The sequence below is a fragment of the Mustela lutreola genome, chromosome 3, assembly GCF_030435805.1.
Source record: "Mustela lutreola isolate mMusLut2 chromosome 3, mMusLut2.pri, whole genome shotgun sequence".
NCBI classification, from domain to species: domain Eukaryota; kingdom Metazoa; phylum Chordata; class Mammalia; order Carnivora; family Mustelidae; genus Mustela; species Mustela lutreola.
Window position 1 is genome coordinate 66,690,604 of NC_081292.1, and position 20,988 is coordinate 66,711,591.

At 39.3% G+C, this 20,988-nt stretch overlaps 1 protein-coding gene across 1 annotated transcript in view; it reads left to right on the forward strand.

Annotated features, from left to right (window-relative positions):
* CPA6 (carboxypeptidase A6) overlaps positions 1-20,988 on the forward strand; it is a 338,450-nt gene that overhangs the window by 195,983 nt on the left and 121,479 nt on the right. The gene's annotated exons all lie outside the window — the stretch shown is intronic.

Below are 20,988 nucleotides of genomic sequence, written 5' to 3' on the forward strand. Positions count from 1 at the left end.
GGCCTTTATTTCCTTGCTGATCTTTTGCTTGGATGACCTGTCCATTTCAGTGAGGGGAGTGTTAAAGTCCCCTACTATTATTGTATTATTGTTGATGTGTTTCTTTGATTTTGTTATTAATTGGTTTATATAGTTGGCTGCTCCCACATTGGGGGCATAGATATTTAAAATTGTTAAATCTTCTTGTTGGACAGACCCTTTGAGTATGATATAGTGTCCTTCCTCATCTCTTATTATAGTCTTTGGCTTAAAATCTAATTGATCTGATATAAGGATTGCCACTCCTGCTTTCTTCTGATGTCCATTAGCATGGTAAATTCTTTTCCACCCCCTCACTTTAAATCTGGAGGTGTCTTCGGGCTTAAAATGTGTTTCTTGGAGGCAACATATAGATGGGCTTTGTTTTTTTATCCATTCTGATACCCTGTGTCTTTTGACAGGGGCATTTAGCCCATTCACATTCAGGGTAACTATTGAGAGATATGAATTTAGTGCCATTGTATTGCCTGTAAGGTGACTGTTACTGTATATGGTCTCTGTTCCTTTCTGATCTACCACTTGTAGGCTCTCTCTTTGCTTAGAGGACCCCTTTCAAGATTTCCTGTAGAGCTGGTTTGGTATTTGCAAATTCTTTCAGTTGTTGTTTGTCCTGGAAGCTTTTAATCTCTCCTTCTATTTTCAATGATAGCCTAGCTGGATATAGTATTCTTGGCTGCATGTTTTTCTCGTTTAGTGCTCTGAAAATATCATGCCAGCTCTTTCTGGCCTGCCAGGTCTCTGTGGATAAGTCAGCTGCCAATCTAATATTTTTACCATTGTATGTTACAGACTTCTTTTCCCGGGCTGCTTTCAGGATTTTCTCTTTGTCATTGAGACTTGTAAATTTTACTATTAGGTGACGGGGTGTGGGCCTATTCTTATTGATTTTGAGGGGCGTTCTCTGAACCTCCTGAATTTTGATGCTCGTTCCCTTTGCCATATTGGGGAAATTCTCCCCAATAATTCTCTCCAGTATACCTTCTGCTCCCCTCTCACTTTCTTCTTCTTCTGGAATCCCAATTATTCTAATGTTGTTTCGTCTTATGGTGTCACTTATCTCTCGAATTCTCCCCTCGTGGTCCAGTAGCTGTTTGTCCCTCTTTTGCTCAGCTTCTTTATTCTCTGTCATTTGGTCTTCTATATCACTAATTCTTTCTTCTGCCTCATTTATCCTAGCAGTTAGAGCCTCCATTTTTGATTGCACCTCATTAATAGCTTTTTTGATTTCACCTTGGTTAGATTTTAGTTCTTTTATTTCTCCAGAAAGGGCTTTTATATCTCTCGAGAGGGTTTCTCTAATATCTTCCATGCCTTTTTCGAGCCCGGCTAGAACCTTGAGAATTGTCATTCTGAACTCTAGATCTGACATATTACCGATGTCTGTATTGATTAGGTCCCTAGCCTTCGGTACTGCCTCTTGTTCTTTTTTTTGTGTTGAATTTTTATGTCTTGTCATTTTGTCCAGATAAGAGTAAATGAAGGGGCAAGTAAAATACTAAAAGGGTGGCAACAACCCCAGGAAAATATGCTTTAACCAAATTAGAAGAGATCCAAAATCGTGAGTGGGGAGAAAGGGGATAAAAAGAGGTTCAAAAAGGAAGAAAGAAAAAAAAAAAAAAACAAAAAGAAAAGAAAAAAGAAAAGAAAAGAAAAGAAAAGAATTTTTAAAAAAAGAAAACACCTAAGAAAAATGTAAAAAAGAAAAAATATATATATTAGATAAACTAGTAAAAAATCATTAAAAAAGAAAAAGGTAACAGTTAAAAAAAAATTTTACCCGAAGGCGAGAAAAAAAAAAAAAATGAAAAAGAAAAAGTCAAATTAACTGCAAGACTAAAAAAAATCCCAGGAAAAAAGCCATGAGTTCCGTGTTTGGCTTTCTCCTCCTCTGGAATTCTGCTGCTTTCCTTGGTATTGAAACCGCACTCCTTGGTAGGTGAACTTGGTCTCGGCTGGATTTCTTGTTGATCTTCTGGGGGAGGGGCCTGGTGTAGTGATTCTCAAGTGTCTTTGCCCCAGGCGGAATTACACCGCCCTTACCCGGGGCCGGGGTGAGTAATCCGCTCGGGTTTGCTTTCAGGAGCTTTTGTTACCTGAGCGCTTTCCGTAGAGTTCCGGAGGACGGGAATACAAATGGCGGCCTCCTGGTCTCCGGCCCGGAGGAGCCGAGAGCCCAGGGCCCCACTCCTCAGTGCGCCCTCAGAGAACAGCGCCCAGTTACTCCCGTCTGCCTGACCTCCGGCCGCGCTCCGAGCTCACCGAGCCTGCGACCGGTTCAAGGTAACACCGAGCTGCGAGCTTACTGTCGGCTCTGTCTCTGTAGCCGGCTTTCCCGTTCCAATACCCGCAAGCTCTGCGACACTCAGACACCCCCGATCCTTCTGTGACCCTGCGGGACCTGAGGCCACGCTGACCCCGCGTGGGTTTCGCCCCGGTTTAGCCTCTGGAGCGATGTCCCTCAGCGGAACAGACTTTTAAAAGTCCTGATTTTGTGCACGGTTGCTCCGCTGCTTGCCGGGAGCCGGCCCCTCCCCCCGGGGTCTATCCTCCCGTCGCTTTGGATTCACTTCTCCGCCGGTCCTACCTTTCATAGAGTGGTTGTTTTTCTGTTTCCAGAATTGCTGTTCTTCTTCTCTTCGATCTGCCGATGGATTTTCAGGTGTTTGCAATCTTTAGATAAGCTATCTAGCTGATCTCCGGCTAGCTGAAGCAGTCTCAGCTTGCTACTTCTCCGCCATCTTGACTCCTCCCCTCTGTTATGACTTGACTTCTGGTCCAGAATGCTTCAGCAATATTGTGTGTGAGGAAAGCTTATATGTCTAAATTGTAAACTATGAATCAAATACATATGTATGATGCATATTAAAACATATATCCAAATATTATATGTTTGTAATGATATAACAAGAAAGGCATGTTACAACTTCAAGCTTAAACTGGGGGGTTGAGATGCTGCCCAGAGACAGACTTAGCTGAAATACTTGGAACCATCTGTCAAGGCAAGAAGAGACAAAATACACAGAAGATGGGTGAACAAGACTACAGCACTTCCTCCTGAAAACTATGAGAACCGCCCCACAGCTCTATGGCTGCCAAGGAAATCTGCTGTGGGTAGTTAGGGGGATGTATGGGACAGGGGGCACATTTCTGTCATTACACCAAAAAAAATGTGTTCTGCTCCTTCCCTTCCATTCTTTCCTATCTTCAGTTTTTACTGTTTGCTGTTCTCTGGGTAAATAGAGGAGGGAGGATGATAAACAACCTTTTTGGAAAAAAACTCTTCACTTATAAGAGCTTATAAAAGAAGTTTTTGCTCTTAATTCCCAAATAACCATTAGGCAAATGTTCTGCTACAATGATTCTTTATTTGGGTGTTTTATTTTGGAGCCTTTATTCAAGCACAGCTTGACTTGTATTTTCTTAAGAAAAAAACAAAACAAAACAAAACAAAAAACTGGAGGGGCGGTCAGGGATAGGGGTGCCAGCAAATTTTTTGCAAAGGACCAGAGAGTAAATATTTTATGTTTGAGGGCTATATGGTCTCAGTCTTAAGCATTCAACCTGATAGCTAACCTGAAAGCAGCCATAGACAATAAATGAATGAAGGTAGCAAGCAGTGTTCCTATAAAATTTTATTTATGGATGCTGAAGTATTCTATTTGTCCGTTTTCTTCTTCCAACTGTTTAAACATGTAAAAAACATTATTGGCTTGAGGCCATATCAAAGCAAACCAGATTTGGTACTAGGCTGTATGGAGTTTGCTGACCCTTGACTTAAAAGGCAAGTTCTCTTACCCCAGGAAATTTTAAAGGTAAGGATTAATGAGGATAATGAGATCCATATTACCTGCACTTGGAGAATTAAGCTTAGGTATAGGTTTTATAGTCATTGAGACAATCTGTATGTATTTGATATTTATTATGCATGCAAAGTTGAAGAAAATATGACATGGAGATAATCTGATGGATCAGGGGTTTCCAATTACAATGTAAAATTTATTATAGATGTGATTTTTAAGTAGGAAGAAAATGTATCTACCCCTATAAACAATAATGGAATGTTTGGAAGAACTTGAGAGTCTCTATAATAAGTTTAATAATTTATAAGTTTATGTTGTTCAGGTGTGTAGAAAGGATTTACTTGTCTATATAGTAAATTTGCCTGGTCAAGCATTAGAAGTAAAATTCACTGAATAAATTTATAAATGGAATGTAAAATGCTGAAGTGAATTTGATAAACTGATTATTTGAGGATATTTACTCTGTTCAATTTAAATTAATCAAGCATTAATCAAAGAATAGATGGTAAAATTTTTATTTTAAATACAGGTTTACAAATGGAATAAGATTTGTATGTTATACTTTTGAAAAGTTAATAAAAAGGATGTTTTAAATTATGTACCATTGCCAAATTGATGTTTCTTTAAAATACAAGTAACTGGCACTAAGACTTTCTGTGCAAAAGCCTTTTTTGGACTTCAACATTCATAATAATAAAAGGAATCCATATGGAGCACAATGACAAGGGGACAGTAGGTACAGAAGCCAGAGTGGCCAGTCCTTCTTGACAGTCAAGGTGCTGCCTCTTTGGCTGCCAGTGATGTTGTACCACATTCTGTGTAGCCATGATGCTGCATTGGTACTATGTCTTAATGATAAATGCTCTTGATCAAAATTGTGTGTGTGTGTGTGTGTATAAACACACACACTCTGATCCAAAGCAATAGCCAAGTCAATCCAAACCACTAATAGCCAATCAAAATTCATGGGTAGAGAGGGACACAATATTGCTTTGAGTGCTTTGAGGAAGGAAATTTACAATTGTGTTTTAGATCTGCAGCATGATGCCTACCAAATGGCTGATACACAGCATTACCTATAATCTGAGAAACACCCTCTGCACAGAAATGTAGAACAGAAAAGTAGTGTCCATCAAAACCTTTCATCCGCTAAATCCTAAATCTTTTCTGAGCGTATTCAGAACCAAGCCAGCAAACTATAGTCTGCAGCAAAACCTGGCCTGCCACCTGTTTTTATATAAATAAAATTTTTATTTTAAATTTTTATTTTTTGTATAATAAAAATTTTAGTTTAAATACAGGTTTATAAATGGAATAAGATTTGTATGTTATACTTTTAAAAAGTTAATGAGAAAAAAAAAGAAAATGAAATTTTAAAAAGAAATAAAAAAAGAATAATAATAAATAAATAAATAAAAGAAATTTAAAAAAGAAATAAAAAGAAAATGGTTTTCACATTTTTAAGAGTTAAATACAAAATAAGAATAATATTTTGTGATACATGAAATTACATACAAATCAAATCTCAGCATCCACAATAAAGTTGTATGGGAATGTAGCCATCCCCACTCACTGGCATGTTGTCTACTTCTGCCCTAAGCAGTACAGAGTTGTAGTTGCAATAGACACCATATAGCCCATAAAACCAACGATTTACTCTTTGGTCCTTTACACAGAAAGTTTGCCACCCATGCTCTCGGCAGAACAACATCATCTCCAGTGATTTAATATACTGGGTGGACAATCCATGGCTGCAACACATTTTTTTTAATCCCCGGAGGCCTGAGATGACTTAGTGGCCAGAGTTCGAAGATAAGGATGCAGCCCCTTGGGCTGCAAACACGCAGAGTCATGCTGGTACCCAGGTACTCCTCATCCATATTACCTGAGTGGGATTGGTTTCACATAAGGTTGTTACTATCTTGGGAGAGTTAGCAACAGGTTACAACTAATTTCTTTCTTACCCTTTGCCCCCCCAAAAAATTTTAGTATTTCATCTGACTCAAAAGACACTTTAATCCTAACTCTTCAGATCTCGAATACCTCATACATCCTGTTGTCTTCAAAGAGGATAGGGAAGATGCCTGTTCTTCATTTAGCATATGGGAGTAGCCAATCCTCCCTACTAGGAACCTCCAGATTATATGCTAGTCAAACCTTGAGCTTTAGGGCCCCTCTGGGACCTTTTAGGTTTCTGGGAACTTTAGGTCCCAGACAGGACCTTTCATATGTTCACATACTTACTGTATTAGAAAAGTAAGATATTTAACTATAATCTTTTGAGATGTGTGTCTTATTCCACTTAGACTTTCTCTCTACCACTCATTTTCTCTCATCTTTGAAGAGGCCATAGATATTTGAGGAATCTAATACTGTAAGGAAGTGAAATTTTGAATATATTTAGTTTGAGTTACATGGGATTTCATTCATGTAACTACAAGCTCTTCTACCCACTCTGCCAACACAATGACTTTGCAGAAAGGGCAATGTAAAATGATATAAACTCCCCCTATGGAACCCAAGACCAGAAGTAATATTAAAGGAACAAGATTTGAAGTGTATAAAACCAGAAGCCACGCTATAAAATATTCTTCATATCATCAAATCTGTATAATTATAAGCAAACAGTTTGCTTCTCATCACCATCTAATCGAAACAGACATTTGCTGCTGTCAGGAATATGCTTCATCGTGAAGCATATGCAAGTAGATATTATATATATATAATTAATGGAAATTATGTGAAGTAAAACATCTATGTTTTAGAGTTTGTTTTTCAAAACATAAACTGGTAGCACTTCTACAAGCATATATGGGTGAGAGGCCATGTGTTTTATTCATCCCAAGGTATTCTATCAAATCTTAGTGTGTACCTAGTACATTATGGCCTGATCAGTCTGGTGGTCCCAGATAAGATGGTTTGCAAAACTGCCACAGACTCAGTTAAGTTGCATGAAGAAACCAATGTTTCGGTGACAAAACTCTATGTATTCACCAATAAGTCAATGTCTGCTGTAGAAGAGTAACCTGATTATACACTTATGTAGCTCGGGACAAAGCACCAGCAATTTTTAAGTATATTTGAATTGCTTTTGTGACTGTGTTAATTTTATATTTTTTTAAAAGGACACCTCAAAATTGTATGAGTTTCAGGTCCCACAGGACCTGGATCTGCCCTAGACAGGCCCACCCACCTGATCCCCAGTATGAAACAGGAGTTGCTCTTGTTCATCCACTCTCTCTACTCTATTGTCCAAATAATAAATAATAACACATACGTATGAAGAAAGAGGTGGGGAGGAGAGAAACTCTCCTCTTACTATGATTCTTACTCTCTACATGTCTGCTCCTCTTTCAGTCTCTTTCAGATGCCAACTGATAAATTATTGCCACCCATTGCCACCTTATTGCCACCCAGATTACCAGTGCAGGAGGTCTTACCTTTTCATGCCAGGCTACCATATAGGTTATTGAGTAGTTTATGCAATGGCCACCCTTCTATTCCAAACAATAGCCATTCTCATGTATAGAATGAGCTTGTACCTCCCCAGCATTTTTTGATATCTTAATATCTCTAGGACATGAGTAGGAAAGATGCTTGATAAACAGATGTTAAGTGTCCTGCTGAGATTCAAGATCATGCAGTGGGACCCATCTATCCAATCCCTGCATTTCTCCAGCAGTTCTGGCTCTCTAGGTGTAAGGATGAAGAAGGTAAATTGAAGCATTGGTTTAGGGCTAGGGTTTGGTGGTGAGGGTGCAAGAGCATGCAGTTATATGGTGAGATGATTGTAAATACTAACAACCACACTGTCCAGTTTGGGTAAAGAAAGAACAAGCGCTGAAAGGGAGCTGGAAGTCTGGAGAAAGCAGAGGGATTTAGGGACTAGATATCTAAATTAAATTAAAACTCAGACTGTTGAAAGTATGGCTAAGAATCTGTGGTACAAGAGTGAGATATTGGGGCGCCTGGGTGGCTCAGTGGTTAAGGCCTCTGCCTTCGGCTCAGGTCTTGATCCCAGGGTCCTGGGATGGAGCCTCACATCGGGCTCTCTGCTCAGCAGGGAGCATGCCTCCTCCTCTCTCTTTCTGCCTGCCTCTCTGCCTACTTGTGGTCTGTCTGTCAAATAAATAAAAATCTTTAAAAAAAAAAAAAAAGAGTGAGATATTGACATTTAAGATTTTGGAGATGTTAGGGGTGCCTGGGTGGATCAATGGGTTAAAGCCTCTGCCTTCAGCTCAGGTCATGATCCCAAGGTCCTGGGATCGAGCCCCACATCGGGCTCTCTGCTCTGCAGGGAGCCTGCTTCCTACTCCTCCCTCTCTCTCTCTCTCTGCCTGCCTCTCTGCCTACTTGTGATCTCTGTGAAATAAATAAAATCTTGAAAAAAGAATTAAAAAATAAAAAATAAATTAGAAAAATATTTTGGGAGATGTTAGAAGGTGTGATCCTTAAAGTGGATGTCTGCCATGAGTGGAGACTTGGATCATGAGATTTGAGGAGATAGAGGCTTTGTGGTCAGATAGGGACATTGACATGGTGTGGCCTGCAGGTGAGGTGTTGAGTGCAGACTAGAAGAGGTGTCCCATCTCAGCGCATGAGGGAAAGTGACTGCAAGTTCAGTACAGGGCACAGTAAATCAGGGCAAATGGTGATATATCCAAATAGCCTTACCTTTGGAGGAAGATGCTCTCCTTCCACAGGAAAACTAAAGAGGCGTATTGAAGCAACAGTGAGGAGTAGGGAGAATGCCAAGCAGGAGAACTGTGCTAGATTGGTTCTTCTCTCCCTTGAGATGTGAGCTATTAATCCAGAGGTGAGAATTTGCTTTTGCCCTGGAAGGCTCTTCAAAATCCATTTGGGTGTCTGACAAAGCAATGAAAATCATGAATCAATTTTAACCATACATGAGTGAAAGTCTATCTGAAAATTTAATTTTGTCTTGGCAACAACAAAGGAAAGGTTCACTTGTCATGGTGACCCTTGTTATCCAAGTATTTGCAGAAGGCATTCTCCAAATTGGCAGAGGAGGAGGCTGATTTTCCCTGAAAACTCTGCAAAAATGAAGATGATATTTCAGACATATCTCCCTGAGAGTCCAGTTGCCTGAGACAAGCCTGCATTAGAAATCAAACCACATTTATAGAGTAGACTCCCAGGTAGTTTGATCAATACTCACGAATGATGTGGTCCTCCTGTTTTCCACTGGAAAACACCGATAGCAATTTGGCAAGTAATCACCATTGAATGTGCAGCTCTAAATGTCTTTTTCAAATCAGTTCCTTCTTTGAAAACAAAAAAAGAGTCATATTTTTATATAGGACTGTGGTTTCTTACCCATTAGTTGCTCTGTTGCTGTTTCTAGTGTGTTACCCTAGCCGTATCCCTCATATGCAGTGCAAGGTGCTTCCTTTGATCTATCAAGTCAGCAGTAAGGGAGGCCCTTAGCCTAATAGAGGTCTGACTAAAAAGACAGACTTCAAAGTGAGTGTCGTTGTCAGAAATAAGCACACTGCATCAGATCTGTATGGGGTTTTTTTAATCACATGCTGACAGAACATTCCTCATCATTTTTGTTTTTCTGTGTCCCATTATTCTTCCAGTCTTTCCCCTTTTGAAGTGTTTACACATGATCACTACATCTGGGTTTAGAGGTGGGATTTTGCAGTAATTTACAACATACCTAAGAGAGCAAGATCCTTTAAAAAAAAAAAAAAAAAGAAAGAAAGAAAGAAAGAAAGAAAGAAAAGGCATTGTCCCAGATCTTCTAATCGTCTTTCACCTGCTCTCCATTATCCAATATATTTAATATATTTTAGGGTCATGCTGATTTAGATATCCATCTCTAGCTTTAATTCATATAGTGTGGCTTATCTGTTCAAATGTTATATACTAGACGGTTTAGAAGACTACAGTGTGATTCTCAATTCATTTCTCAGTAAATGTTTTTTGACATTGAGTCAAATATTCCTTATGAAATTCTTTTAAAGGACAGCATTACCTTGTTGTTTGCAGTGGTGGTTTTGATCATTGTTTAATTAGGATGGGCATATTGCCACATTATGGATCTTTTTACATCAAATAACAGAATTGGCCATTTTAATTGCCAATTAAAATACATTGGCATCATACCTAATGTGTAAAATGAGCTGAATTAAGCCTTTAATTTGAAAATTCATTTAATGGAAGACTAGTGGTTGGAAACAGACATATCTCTTCGAACGGATTATGGGTATAATTGTTTTACTGGTATGATGACTACAAGAACTTTCTATGCATTTGATCCAGCTCTGTGAGCTCGTCTTCTGACGTTGAGAACTCAGTCATGTAAGAAAAGAATTCAGTTTTGTAAAAAGATATATTTTTGAGGCATAAATGGGAAGCCTCAATAAATAAACTAATACCTCAAATGCAGTCCTTTATCTCTAAAGCATCAAAAAAATAGCTTTAATAGCCACTATTCATCTTGCATCCCAACAAAATCTTCGGGAGAGTAATGGGAGCCTAATAGGCTAAAAATAGAGAAATCTGGTTTTAACCACTATAGGTTTCAACAAGCTTTACTCCTGAGTCAGAGACAATTGCATGGTTCTTTCTGTTTTCTACATGAACATTTTGTCTTGTCAACCAGATAAACTCTTCTGGGACAGTCATGTCATTTTTTCAACATTAAGCACCTAAAAGGTGTAGCAGGCACTCTTCTGAGTATTGGAGTTGCAACTGTGAACAATTTATGCATTGCCCCTTCCCTGGGACCTCCTCATTTACATTCAACATAAGTAATCTGAGCCAGTAAAACACTATAAAATGTACTGCCATACTGAGAGTATTGGAGAAGCTCACCATTGAGGTCCCCAAACCCCCAAATATGGAATAGCTTTTCACCCTCAAGATGACTGCTTCATTCATGGAAGGGGAAGTAGATAAATCATTCTAATTGTGCCTCAGAGAATGTGGTGGAAATCAGTTAAAATTAGCACCAAAGATAGTCCTGACAGACATGGGTTAAACTCATAGAATTGCAGCTTTAGAGAGAAGGTATGGAAACAGAAGATGGAAAAAAGCGGCTTTACACCTATCGGACAGAAGTGAAATTTTAAGGCTGAGTCTCAGATCTTTTTGTACCCACTCACTCACTTTGAGCTCCACAGCCTACTTTGTATAATGGTAATCAGGAAAAGGAACTGATACAAAATGATTTCTTTTCCTTATCTGAAGCCTGAATGGGCTGGTCCAGTAGGTTCCCCAGCTGAAGCATCTTAAAGACTGAGAATGACCTCACTGAAAGAATTTTAGAGCTATGCATTCCCATTTTCTACCCAAAATATTTAGGAAAAATTAATCATAATAGTAACCTCCCTTGAGTTGTTCTTATTTGCCTGGCACTCTGTTTTTTTGTGGGCTTTTTTTTTTACATATATGATCTCATTTAATGCAAAAATGTTTGGTGTCAAATGCGACTAATAATTCCAGGATTACAAAGCTAGGAACCAGCAGAACTATGATCCAAATGCAAACCAGGCAGCTGGGCCCAGGCCTATGTTTTCAGACACCAGGGTTAATTTCCACGGGGACAGTTGCTTAGTGCTTTAGCTAACACCAAAGCATCTATTTCTACAGCTCCTGTTTTAAACTAAGGAAAGCATTATTTCACACCCTGTTCAGCACTGGGTTTTTAGTTTGTTGTCATTTAATTTTTTACTCAGTTCAGTTCTATAAACATTCATTGAGCAACTACTCTGTGTTCATCACAGTGATCATTGCTCTGAGAAAACAGCATCTGCCCCAGATGGGCAAAAACACTGTTGGTGAAACACAATGTATAGAGAGGAAACAGATAGTTAAACACTTGCAGTATATTACATCAGCAAATACAAGAAGACATAATACCAGCTGCAAGTAGAACTCAAGAACACACACAGAGTAAGGAGCTGCATTGAAAAGTAGTGTTGATCTAAGTACAACTTATTGAGAAGGCTTTTTACTCTCAGCCATCGGCACTTGGAATGGTGCTTGGATGAGACTTTCTTTTAGGCTCTGAAAAGGCACAAATCTTGAACAAGTCCTGAACAAAGTAAAGAGCTTGAGCACAATGTGCAAAGAGGAAGGGACAGAGACATGGAGAAGAAAGAATAGAGGTGCAGAGGAGAAAAGAAGCCATAAGAAGCAAAAAAAAAAAAGCCAGAGTCTATCTACTTGTTTCTATTGATAAGGTTAGAAAGGCCAAGGTGGATAGAACTGGAACTTATGGCTCTCCTTCATGGAACCATAGCTACTTTCAGTTTTCCTCATCTACTGACACTGTTCCCGTCTCTCTGTCAGATAAGGCATCTCAGAGCAGTCTTTAACCTTCGAGGGATCACTCTGGCATCTAATTTATTGTTTTAAACCTGGAGAATTTACCCTAAAAAAACTCTCATTTGCCCACATCCTTCTCTTCCAACAGCCATCCCTTTACTTTCATCTGGACTATTGTTAATAGCTTTCTTACTGATCCACCTCTTTTCAGGGTCACTCCGAACCAATCCCAATCCCTTCTACACAACACAAACAGACCACCTTCTCTAACGCATAGATCCCATCATCACTGTTAGGACATCTCCAACATCATCCTTGCAAGCACTACAGTGTGTTCGCACTATGTTGAGTCCTTTACGTGCATCATTTCATTAATTTTAAAACACATATACATTTGCTTTATTCTTATTTTATAGATGATGAAACTGAGACTCACATAGTCAAAAGTCACATAGCTTGGGATGCCTGGGTGTCTTAGTGGGTTAAAGCCTCTGCCTTCGGCTCGGGTCATGATCCCAGGGTCCTGAGATAAAGCCCCGCATCGGCTCTCTGCTGGGCAGGGAGCCTGCTTCCTCCTTTCTCTCTCTGCCTGCCTCTCTTGCCTACTTGTGATCTCTGTCTTCAAATAAATAAAATAAAATCTTTAAAAAAAAAAAAAAAAGTCACATAGCTTGTTAAAAACAAAACCAGCATTTGAATCCTGGTTTAACTCCAGTGCCCACCTTAGCCACTTTTCTACTTCCTACTTCCCTGATCAAAAACTTAGTTTGTAGGACAATAGGGAAACACTTACTGCTCCTTTTTACATGAAAAGCTTTGCTTTTAGACCTCTCTACCTATCTAAATTCTCCCCAAATTCCATCTCTTCCATGAAGACTTTTCTACACATGAAATATGCTTAATACCTCTGTGCCCAACCAGATGGTGGTAACATCTGCTCCAAGAAGAGAAACAGAATAGTACAAGGGAGAGTATGTTTTTCTAATTGCTTTTTTTTATTTTGAAACAATCTTAAATTTGCAGAAAACTTGGAAGTGTAGCACAAAGGGTTTTTTCCCTGAACCATTTGAAAGTAAGTCCGTTATGCTGAGCTTTACAGTATATTTCCTCTAAACAGGGGCATTGCCCTAAAAACCACAATAGGACCCTCCTGGTCAGAAATTAATGTTGATACCACCATTGACTCTTCAGACCCCATTCAACTTGCTTTCCCCCAATAACACTGGGCATAGTAAAAGCATCTGGGACAGAATCACATGACTGGATTAAGTTGTCATTTCTCTTTAGTTTCCTCAGTTTGAAATAAGCCTTTCCTTGACTTCCATGATCTGATACTTTTGAGATTTTACACCCATTATTATGTAGAAATGGTCTCAGTTTGGGTTTGTCTTATATTTTCTCATGACTAGAATCTGGGTGTGCTGCTTGGGGAAGGAGCATCAGAGAAGGCTGCTGAGTTCTCAATGTTTCTTTTTATAAGGGGCACAATATTCAATGTGTCCTGCGGCTGATGATGTTCACTACAATTACCTGATTGACAACGTGCCTGCCAGGCAGGCATCTTCACTGTTTTCTCTTCAAGTGCTTTATAGGGAGGCACTTTGAAATTTGATTATATCCTATTCCTCAAAAAACTTTTGTTTGTCTAGCTACTTATCTATATTAATATAGATTCATGGTTTCCCATTTTTATTCAATAGATGATTGACTATTATTACATGTTTATGTTATTGCTAACTTTGTCCTATATTCAGCCAATGGAGGCCCCTTTAAGTTGACTTCTGTGCTTTTTGACATGTTCCATTCATTAAAAAAAAAATTATTTATTTATGAGAGACAGAGAGAGAGAGAGAGAGAGAGACAGAAGTAGAGGGAGAAGCAGGAGCCCCCAGGAGCAGGGAGCCTGATGCGAGACGTGATCCCAGGACCCTGGGGTCATGAACTGAGCTGAAGACAGACGCTTAACAGACTGAGCCACCCAGGCGCCCCCCATTCATTTTTTTGAACTACTTTCTGTCACAAAAGGAATTTACCAACTCATCTTGTACTTCCCTTTTCCCAGCCCTGGAATTAGCTATTTTCCCAAAAAGTCCTGGTTCCTCTTAGTGAAAAATGGCATTTAAAAGCCAAGGTATAGGTACTAGGTGAGCTCACTAGTACCAGAGCTAGGAAATATATGCATGCATATACATATATGTATACATTCTGATATTTAGATGAATATTTTTGTATCTACTTTTACATTGAAAACCACAGTTTTATATTAATGCCTATTTTATTTTATTTTTTTTAATATAATTTTTTATTTTTTATAAACATATATTTTTATCCCCAGGGGTACAGGTCTGTGAATCACCAGGTTTACACACTTCACAGCACTCACCAAAACACATACCCTCCCCAATGTCCATAATACCACCCCCTTCTCCCAAACCCCCTCCCCCCAGCAACCCTCAGTTTGTTTTGTGAGATTAAGAGTCACTTATGGTTTGTCTCCCTCCCAATCCCATCTTCTTTCATTTATTCTTCTCGTACCCACTTAAGCCCCCATGTTGCATCACCACTTCCTCATATCAGGGAGATCATATGATAGTTGTCTTTCTCCGCTTGACTTATTTCGCTAAGCATGATACGCTCTAGTTCCATCCATGTTGTCGCAAATGGCAAGATTTCATTTCTTTTGATGGCTGCATAGTATTCCATTGTGTATATATACCACATCTTCTTGATCCATTCATCTGTTGATGGACATCTAGGTTCTTTCCATAGTTTGGCTATTGTGGACATTGCTGCTATAAACATTCGAGTACACGTGCCCCTCGTTTGTATCTTTAGGGTAAATACCCAATAGTGCAATTGCTGGGTCATAGGGCAGTTCTATTTTCAACATTTTGAGGAACCTCCATGCTGTTTTCCAGAGAGGTTGCACCAGCTTGCATTCCCACCAACAGTGTAGGAGGGTTCCCCTTTCTCCGCATCCTCGCCAGCATCTGTCATTTCCTGACTTGTTGATTTTAGCCATTCTGACTGGTGTGAAGCTCCTTAATGCCTATTTTAATTTGGTTTTATTTTTGTCCTTTTCCTTGTTTATAAGTCCCTTCTTTGGCACTGAAAAGCCAGCCTCCCATTATTCGAAATACATTTTCTTACTTAACTAATCTCTAGTATGGTAATCATTCCCATAAAATCCTGCTTTTACACACACACACACACACACACACACACACACACACATCAAAGGACCTCCTCGCCCTATGTAGGCTCTAAAACCCTGTGCCAAGCCACTCTGACCCCATGTTGAAACACTTCTTAATATGCTCAAGCTCTAACACCTAAGACAAGCTCTGAGTACCCATCCACATGGTACTCTTCTCACCGCACATGGGTTCTAATACCAATCACCTGGCCAAGCCCTCCTTGTGGACACCCACAATGGCCCTGTCCTTGTTCTGGATTTCCAACCCCATGCCCAAATAAAGACTCCTACCTCACTCTACCTAACTTCTTTACTTTAGGGCTGAACAGTTCAGGAAGGGAAAAGAAGAAGAGAAAGAGGAAAAGGAAGCAGGTATATACTTTGAAGCAAAATAAATCTGTCAGTCCTTGGGGCGCCTGGATGGCTCAGTGGGTTGGGCTGCTGCCTTCGGCTCAGGTCATGATCTCAGGGTCCTGGAATCGAGTCCCGCATCGAGCTCTCTGCTCAGCAGGGAGCTTGCTTCCTCCTCTCTCTCTCTCTCTGCCTGCCTCTCTGTCTACTTGTGATGTCTCTCTGTCAAATAAATAAAAAATTTTTTTAAAAAATCTGTCAGTCCTTAATGCTGTGTAAGAGCTTCATGAACTCTGACAAGATATTGACTTTCTCTGAGCTCTTTTTCCTAAGAAGGCATAATCCAAAAAAAAAAAAAAAAGAGGACTTTGGTGTTAGTTAGACCTAGGTTTGAAATTTGATTCTGCCACTCTCTCAGGCTATTTAGGCTGCTATCCCCAAATTCCACAGACTGGGTAGCTTGTAAATAGAAGAAGTTTGTTATCTCACCGTTCTGGAGACTTGAAGTCCAGGATCATGGTCACATTCTCATTAAGCGCCTCTTCCAAGTTGCAGACTGCCCACCTCTTACTTATCCTCACATGGTGGAAAGGATCTAAAGAGATTTCTCAGTCCTCTTTTAAAAAGGTACAAATCCCATTACTGAGAGCTTCTCTCCCTTGGTCTTATCATTTCCCACAGGCCAAATACCATCACATGGGTGTTGGGATTCTAACATGTATATTTGGGACAGGGACACAAACATTCAAACAATAGCTGCTGCTAACTAATTCTGTAACCTCTGACAAATCACTGACACTCATTTATAAGATAAAAGTTGTTGTGGGGATGAAGTGTGATCATGTATACAAAGCACCTGTCACTGGTAGGAATTTGGCTTTTACTATTGTTATCTGTAACGGAGTTATCAAGGTGTCTGTTACAGGGCTGTTGTGAGGATTCATGGTAAGAGAGGTAAACTACCTGGTATGCAATAAATGCTTAGTATAATCGCTGTTATGTGCCACAAAGGAGATATGCATAATATTTCTGCCTTGTAGTTATTTTTGTACATATATTTTCTCAATTAGGTTGTATTTTTTGAAAGCAGGAATCTTATTCTCATTTTGTATCTTCAGCAATGCCTGGTGGATTTCTTTGCATGTATTTTTCACTAAATTAACAGAGAGCTTTAAATCACCAAGATTAAAATTTGGGAGTCTTGTTCTGTAGGCAATTTGTGGTAATTATACATTTGAGGGTATGGTAGAGACATCAAAAGTGTTGTTAAAAAATTAATTGGATAGTTCCATATAAGATTAATTAGAATAGAAATTGAAAGTGGAGATTTAGAAATTGTTTATTTGATCAACTATATAGAATCTTCCACTTTTGCATGTTTGTTATATATGCTGCCAAAGCGAGCACAGAATTTCTTTTTTTCACATTTGCATGTTTATAATGTGGTACTATTTGTTTTAAACATGGGTGGAGAAATATTTTTGTTTGTAATGTCTGGGTGAACAGGGGCATGGGGACTGGTACTGAGCAGGGAGTAGCATAAAATCACTAAGTCACAAAACAGGTGGACAAGGGGATCTAGCAGGAAAATAAGAGGTGTCCTAGCAATCCATTTCCATTTGGTCTAAGGATCTGGTGTGAGATGGTCACTTAGGATGTTAACACCCAAGTGAAAAATGCAAACAGCTGAAAAGCTAGCAAAACTCTCCTTCCTCCAGTTCAACCCTTTTCCCCCTGTATGAGCCTCTTCTTCTAGAAGAAAGGAGAGAGAATGAGAATGAATGAGCAGTGACTCTAAGGCCCCTGGCCCTTGAGCCTCTTCTCTCCACCGATTACTAATTTAGTTTATTGCATTATACAAAGACTGTCCCTGTCTGCAGGGGGCCATTCCTCTGTACCCCTTGAGATATCAGAGGCCTTGTAGGGTACTGTTAATTCATCTCCAGCTTGTGAAAGCTTTGTATTGCTTCCTAGCACATACTGCACTAGAGGTTAGGAAGTCTGAGAAATTCAAGTTTGAGAACATGTAGATTTGTCCCTCTGAGGGCACTATAAATCAGGTCAATGATACCAAATGTCATAAATGATGGAGTCTAGCAAGCACTGTCAAACAAGCATCATTTCTTTTATAGTGTTCTCTCCATTTCACTGTGCAGTAGTTTAGAACCAGAGCCTTGCCAAAAGTACATCTGGGAACCAGGATATTTTTTTGGCCCAAATCATCAGCAATAGAAAGCCCTAGTGTAGAAACCTGTGTTTATGAGACTACAAATATCCCATTTTGTCACTTCCTCTAAATGACTCAGAGCATGATGTCTGTGGTTGTGCAGGATTTATACTAAGATTTGTCTAGGCCTTAGAAATATAAACAGAGCAGAATACATAAGCTTGCTTGTATCTCCACACATGGAAAATTTGAATGACTTGGGATACTGACGGTGGAGAAAGTCTGTGCTACTGATCCTATAAAATGATAATGATGAAACATGACCAGAAATCTGAAGACTGAATATTTATAAATCTAAATCCTCTACCTTAGAAGGGCATAATTGTAGGATATTATGGTCATGAAGCAGTGCGGGTTTGTGGGTAGGCTGGTATCATCATCCTGAGACTGAATTTACAGATGAGACTTATCTAGTTCATTTCTTCTACCCAGCTACCTATGTGTGCTTGAGGGGAGAGGAAATAAATGCTTTCAGCAGGAGAAATATAAAACTTGGATAATCTATCAGTTGGGAAATCACTGCCCAGATAATTAGATAAAATTTCTTATTGATCTTAAGTCATGTGTATGTAAACATTAAATGGTTTAGAAACAGGTATCTTTGATAGTAGAGCTATGGTGCAAGAAGACCATACCAACATGGAGGCAAAAAGAAATTTCAGCTGACCTTTAATGGGATACAATTCTCCAAAAGTGTAACATGTTAAATCAGGCCCGAGTATTGATTTTATGACACTATAGTAGTCAAGCCTCTGAGGCAAGGGGACCTCACATACATTTTAAAAAGGTGTGCCCATGTTAGGCAATATGGTAAAACTTCTTAGGCCACTATAATTTGAAAGAAATTTTCATCAATTTCACTGACTAACACTTTGCCTTAAAGTTTTGCTTGCTTGACAATATTGTACCTTTTTCCTTTTGAGCCAGTGTGCAAAGCATGTTTACTGACACCTTTAGGCTCATGATGAAGTGTGACACTCAGGATGAACAGCCATAGTGTTCAAGACTTGTGATATGTATTGCTAGGATCAAACACACTGGTAGAACAATTTGCAATAGCTCCTTTTCAGTCTGACAGAGTCTTGCTTCAAAACTATGCTTAACCTTCTTGCTGCCGATCTTTTTCCAAGATGACTTACTGTCATGACTTAGCACATGAATGGTCCATCCTATGAAGATAGTTGACCATTTGCTGAGTAAGCATAGAAGAATAAACATTTTATATTTAGGTATTTTGAGTTTCTGGGTTCCTCTGAAGGATAAAAGTAATTAATTTGCATTGGTTTACATATTTTAGTACCAAAAGCTTAATTTAGGGGGCGCCTGGGTGGCTCAGTGGGTTAAGCCGCTGCCTTCGGCTCAGGTCATGATCTCAGAGTCCTGGGATCGAGTCCCGCATCGGGCTCTCTGCTCGGCAGAGAGCCTGCTTCCCTCTCTCTCTCTCTGGCTGCCTCTCTGTCTACTTGTGATTTCTCTCTGTCAAATTAATAAATAAAATCTTTAAAAAAAAAAAAAAAAAAAAAAAAAAAAAAAAAAAAAAAAAAAAAAAAAAAAAAGCTTAATTTATTTTTTATTTAGTAGATAGTTAAAGAGGTAGGGTATTCAGCATTCCAGTTGTGGAGAAGAAAATAGGCAAATGAAGAAGTAAACAAGTTATAGATTATAGTAAATACTGTGAAAGACATAAATATGATTAAATAGAATGGGATTCTTTGAAAGTTCAGGAAAGGTCATCTCAAAAAGATAATAAGACTATACCCTGTCATGCAAAGGTCTCAAGAAAAAGTTCAAGGCAATGATCACCGTAAGGACAAAAACAGATTTACCTAGCTGTGCTTAGTTGTTTGGACAGGAATAAAGCTAGTATGGCTAGATTATAGAGTAAATAGAAGGGAGAGCAGTAAGATATGAGATCTGAGAGATGCTAACCCTGGGCAAATTCATACAAGGCCCTGAGGAAAAGATGAAAGTTTGGAGTTTTGTGCTGAGGACCGTAGGAAGCCACTAAACGTCTGTAAGAGGCATGTGATCTAAAGAAAAGCTGATTAGCACCTATTTTGTATGTTATATGTATTAGATACTGTATTCTTACAATAAAGTAAACTACAAAAAAAATGTTAAGAAATTCATAAGAGAAAATGCATTCACAGTACTGTAGAGTCTTTATGAAAAAAGAAAAAACTGCATATGAGTAAAGCCACACAGTTCAGACCTGTGTCGTTCAAGGGTCAACTGTACCAGACTTTAGAAGCTTGCAGGAAGGCTCTCCCAGAGCCAGAATTCAGACCTCCGAGAAAGGGCCCTCCTTGGCTGATCCCGGTATTCCAAGAACTTTGAGCAGACACCCTACAGAGCTGAGATCAAACCTATGAGGATGAAGGGATTTGCTACCAGATCATGCTGGGCACTCTGAAGTTGCACAATAGTACTGATAGGGTAGGAAAACCTGCAGAAGGAATCCAACTGCTGCTACTAGAAACTACTGATTCAGTCACAGACCTAAGGAGCAGCAGCTCCATTAATAAGGAGTGAAATGAAAGCTGCACCTATCTCTTCCACTCATATTCTATTGGTCTAACAGGTATAAACAGGTTTAAGAATAAATATGACTGGGGCGCCTGGGTTGCTCAGTGGGTTAAGCCTCTGCCTTCAGCTCAGTTCATGATCTCAGGGTCCTGGGATCAAGCTCAGCAGAGAGCCTGCTTCCCCCTCCCTCTCTGCCTGTCTTCTGCCTACTTGTGATCTCTCTGTCAAATAAATCTTTAAAAAAAAAAAGAATAAATATGACTAATTCTTGGTTAGCTGCAACTCAGCTGGTGGGAGTAGAGATGCACCAATACTATTTAAGGATTACCTATAGACTTCTACCACCCAACACGTCTTGGGTACTACTTTCCTTTCCAGAGAACAGGGAGACTGCCCATTAATCTGGCAGCTGATTAACTGCAGTACAATTAAGTTCTTTTAGGACACTCTGCTGGGTGCACCCGAGTTTCACCACTTATCCCTACCTCCAAAAGCAAAGAATACTGTTATGAGTCAAAGATAAAATGTAGCCCTCAAAGAGTTACAAATGT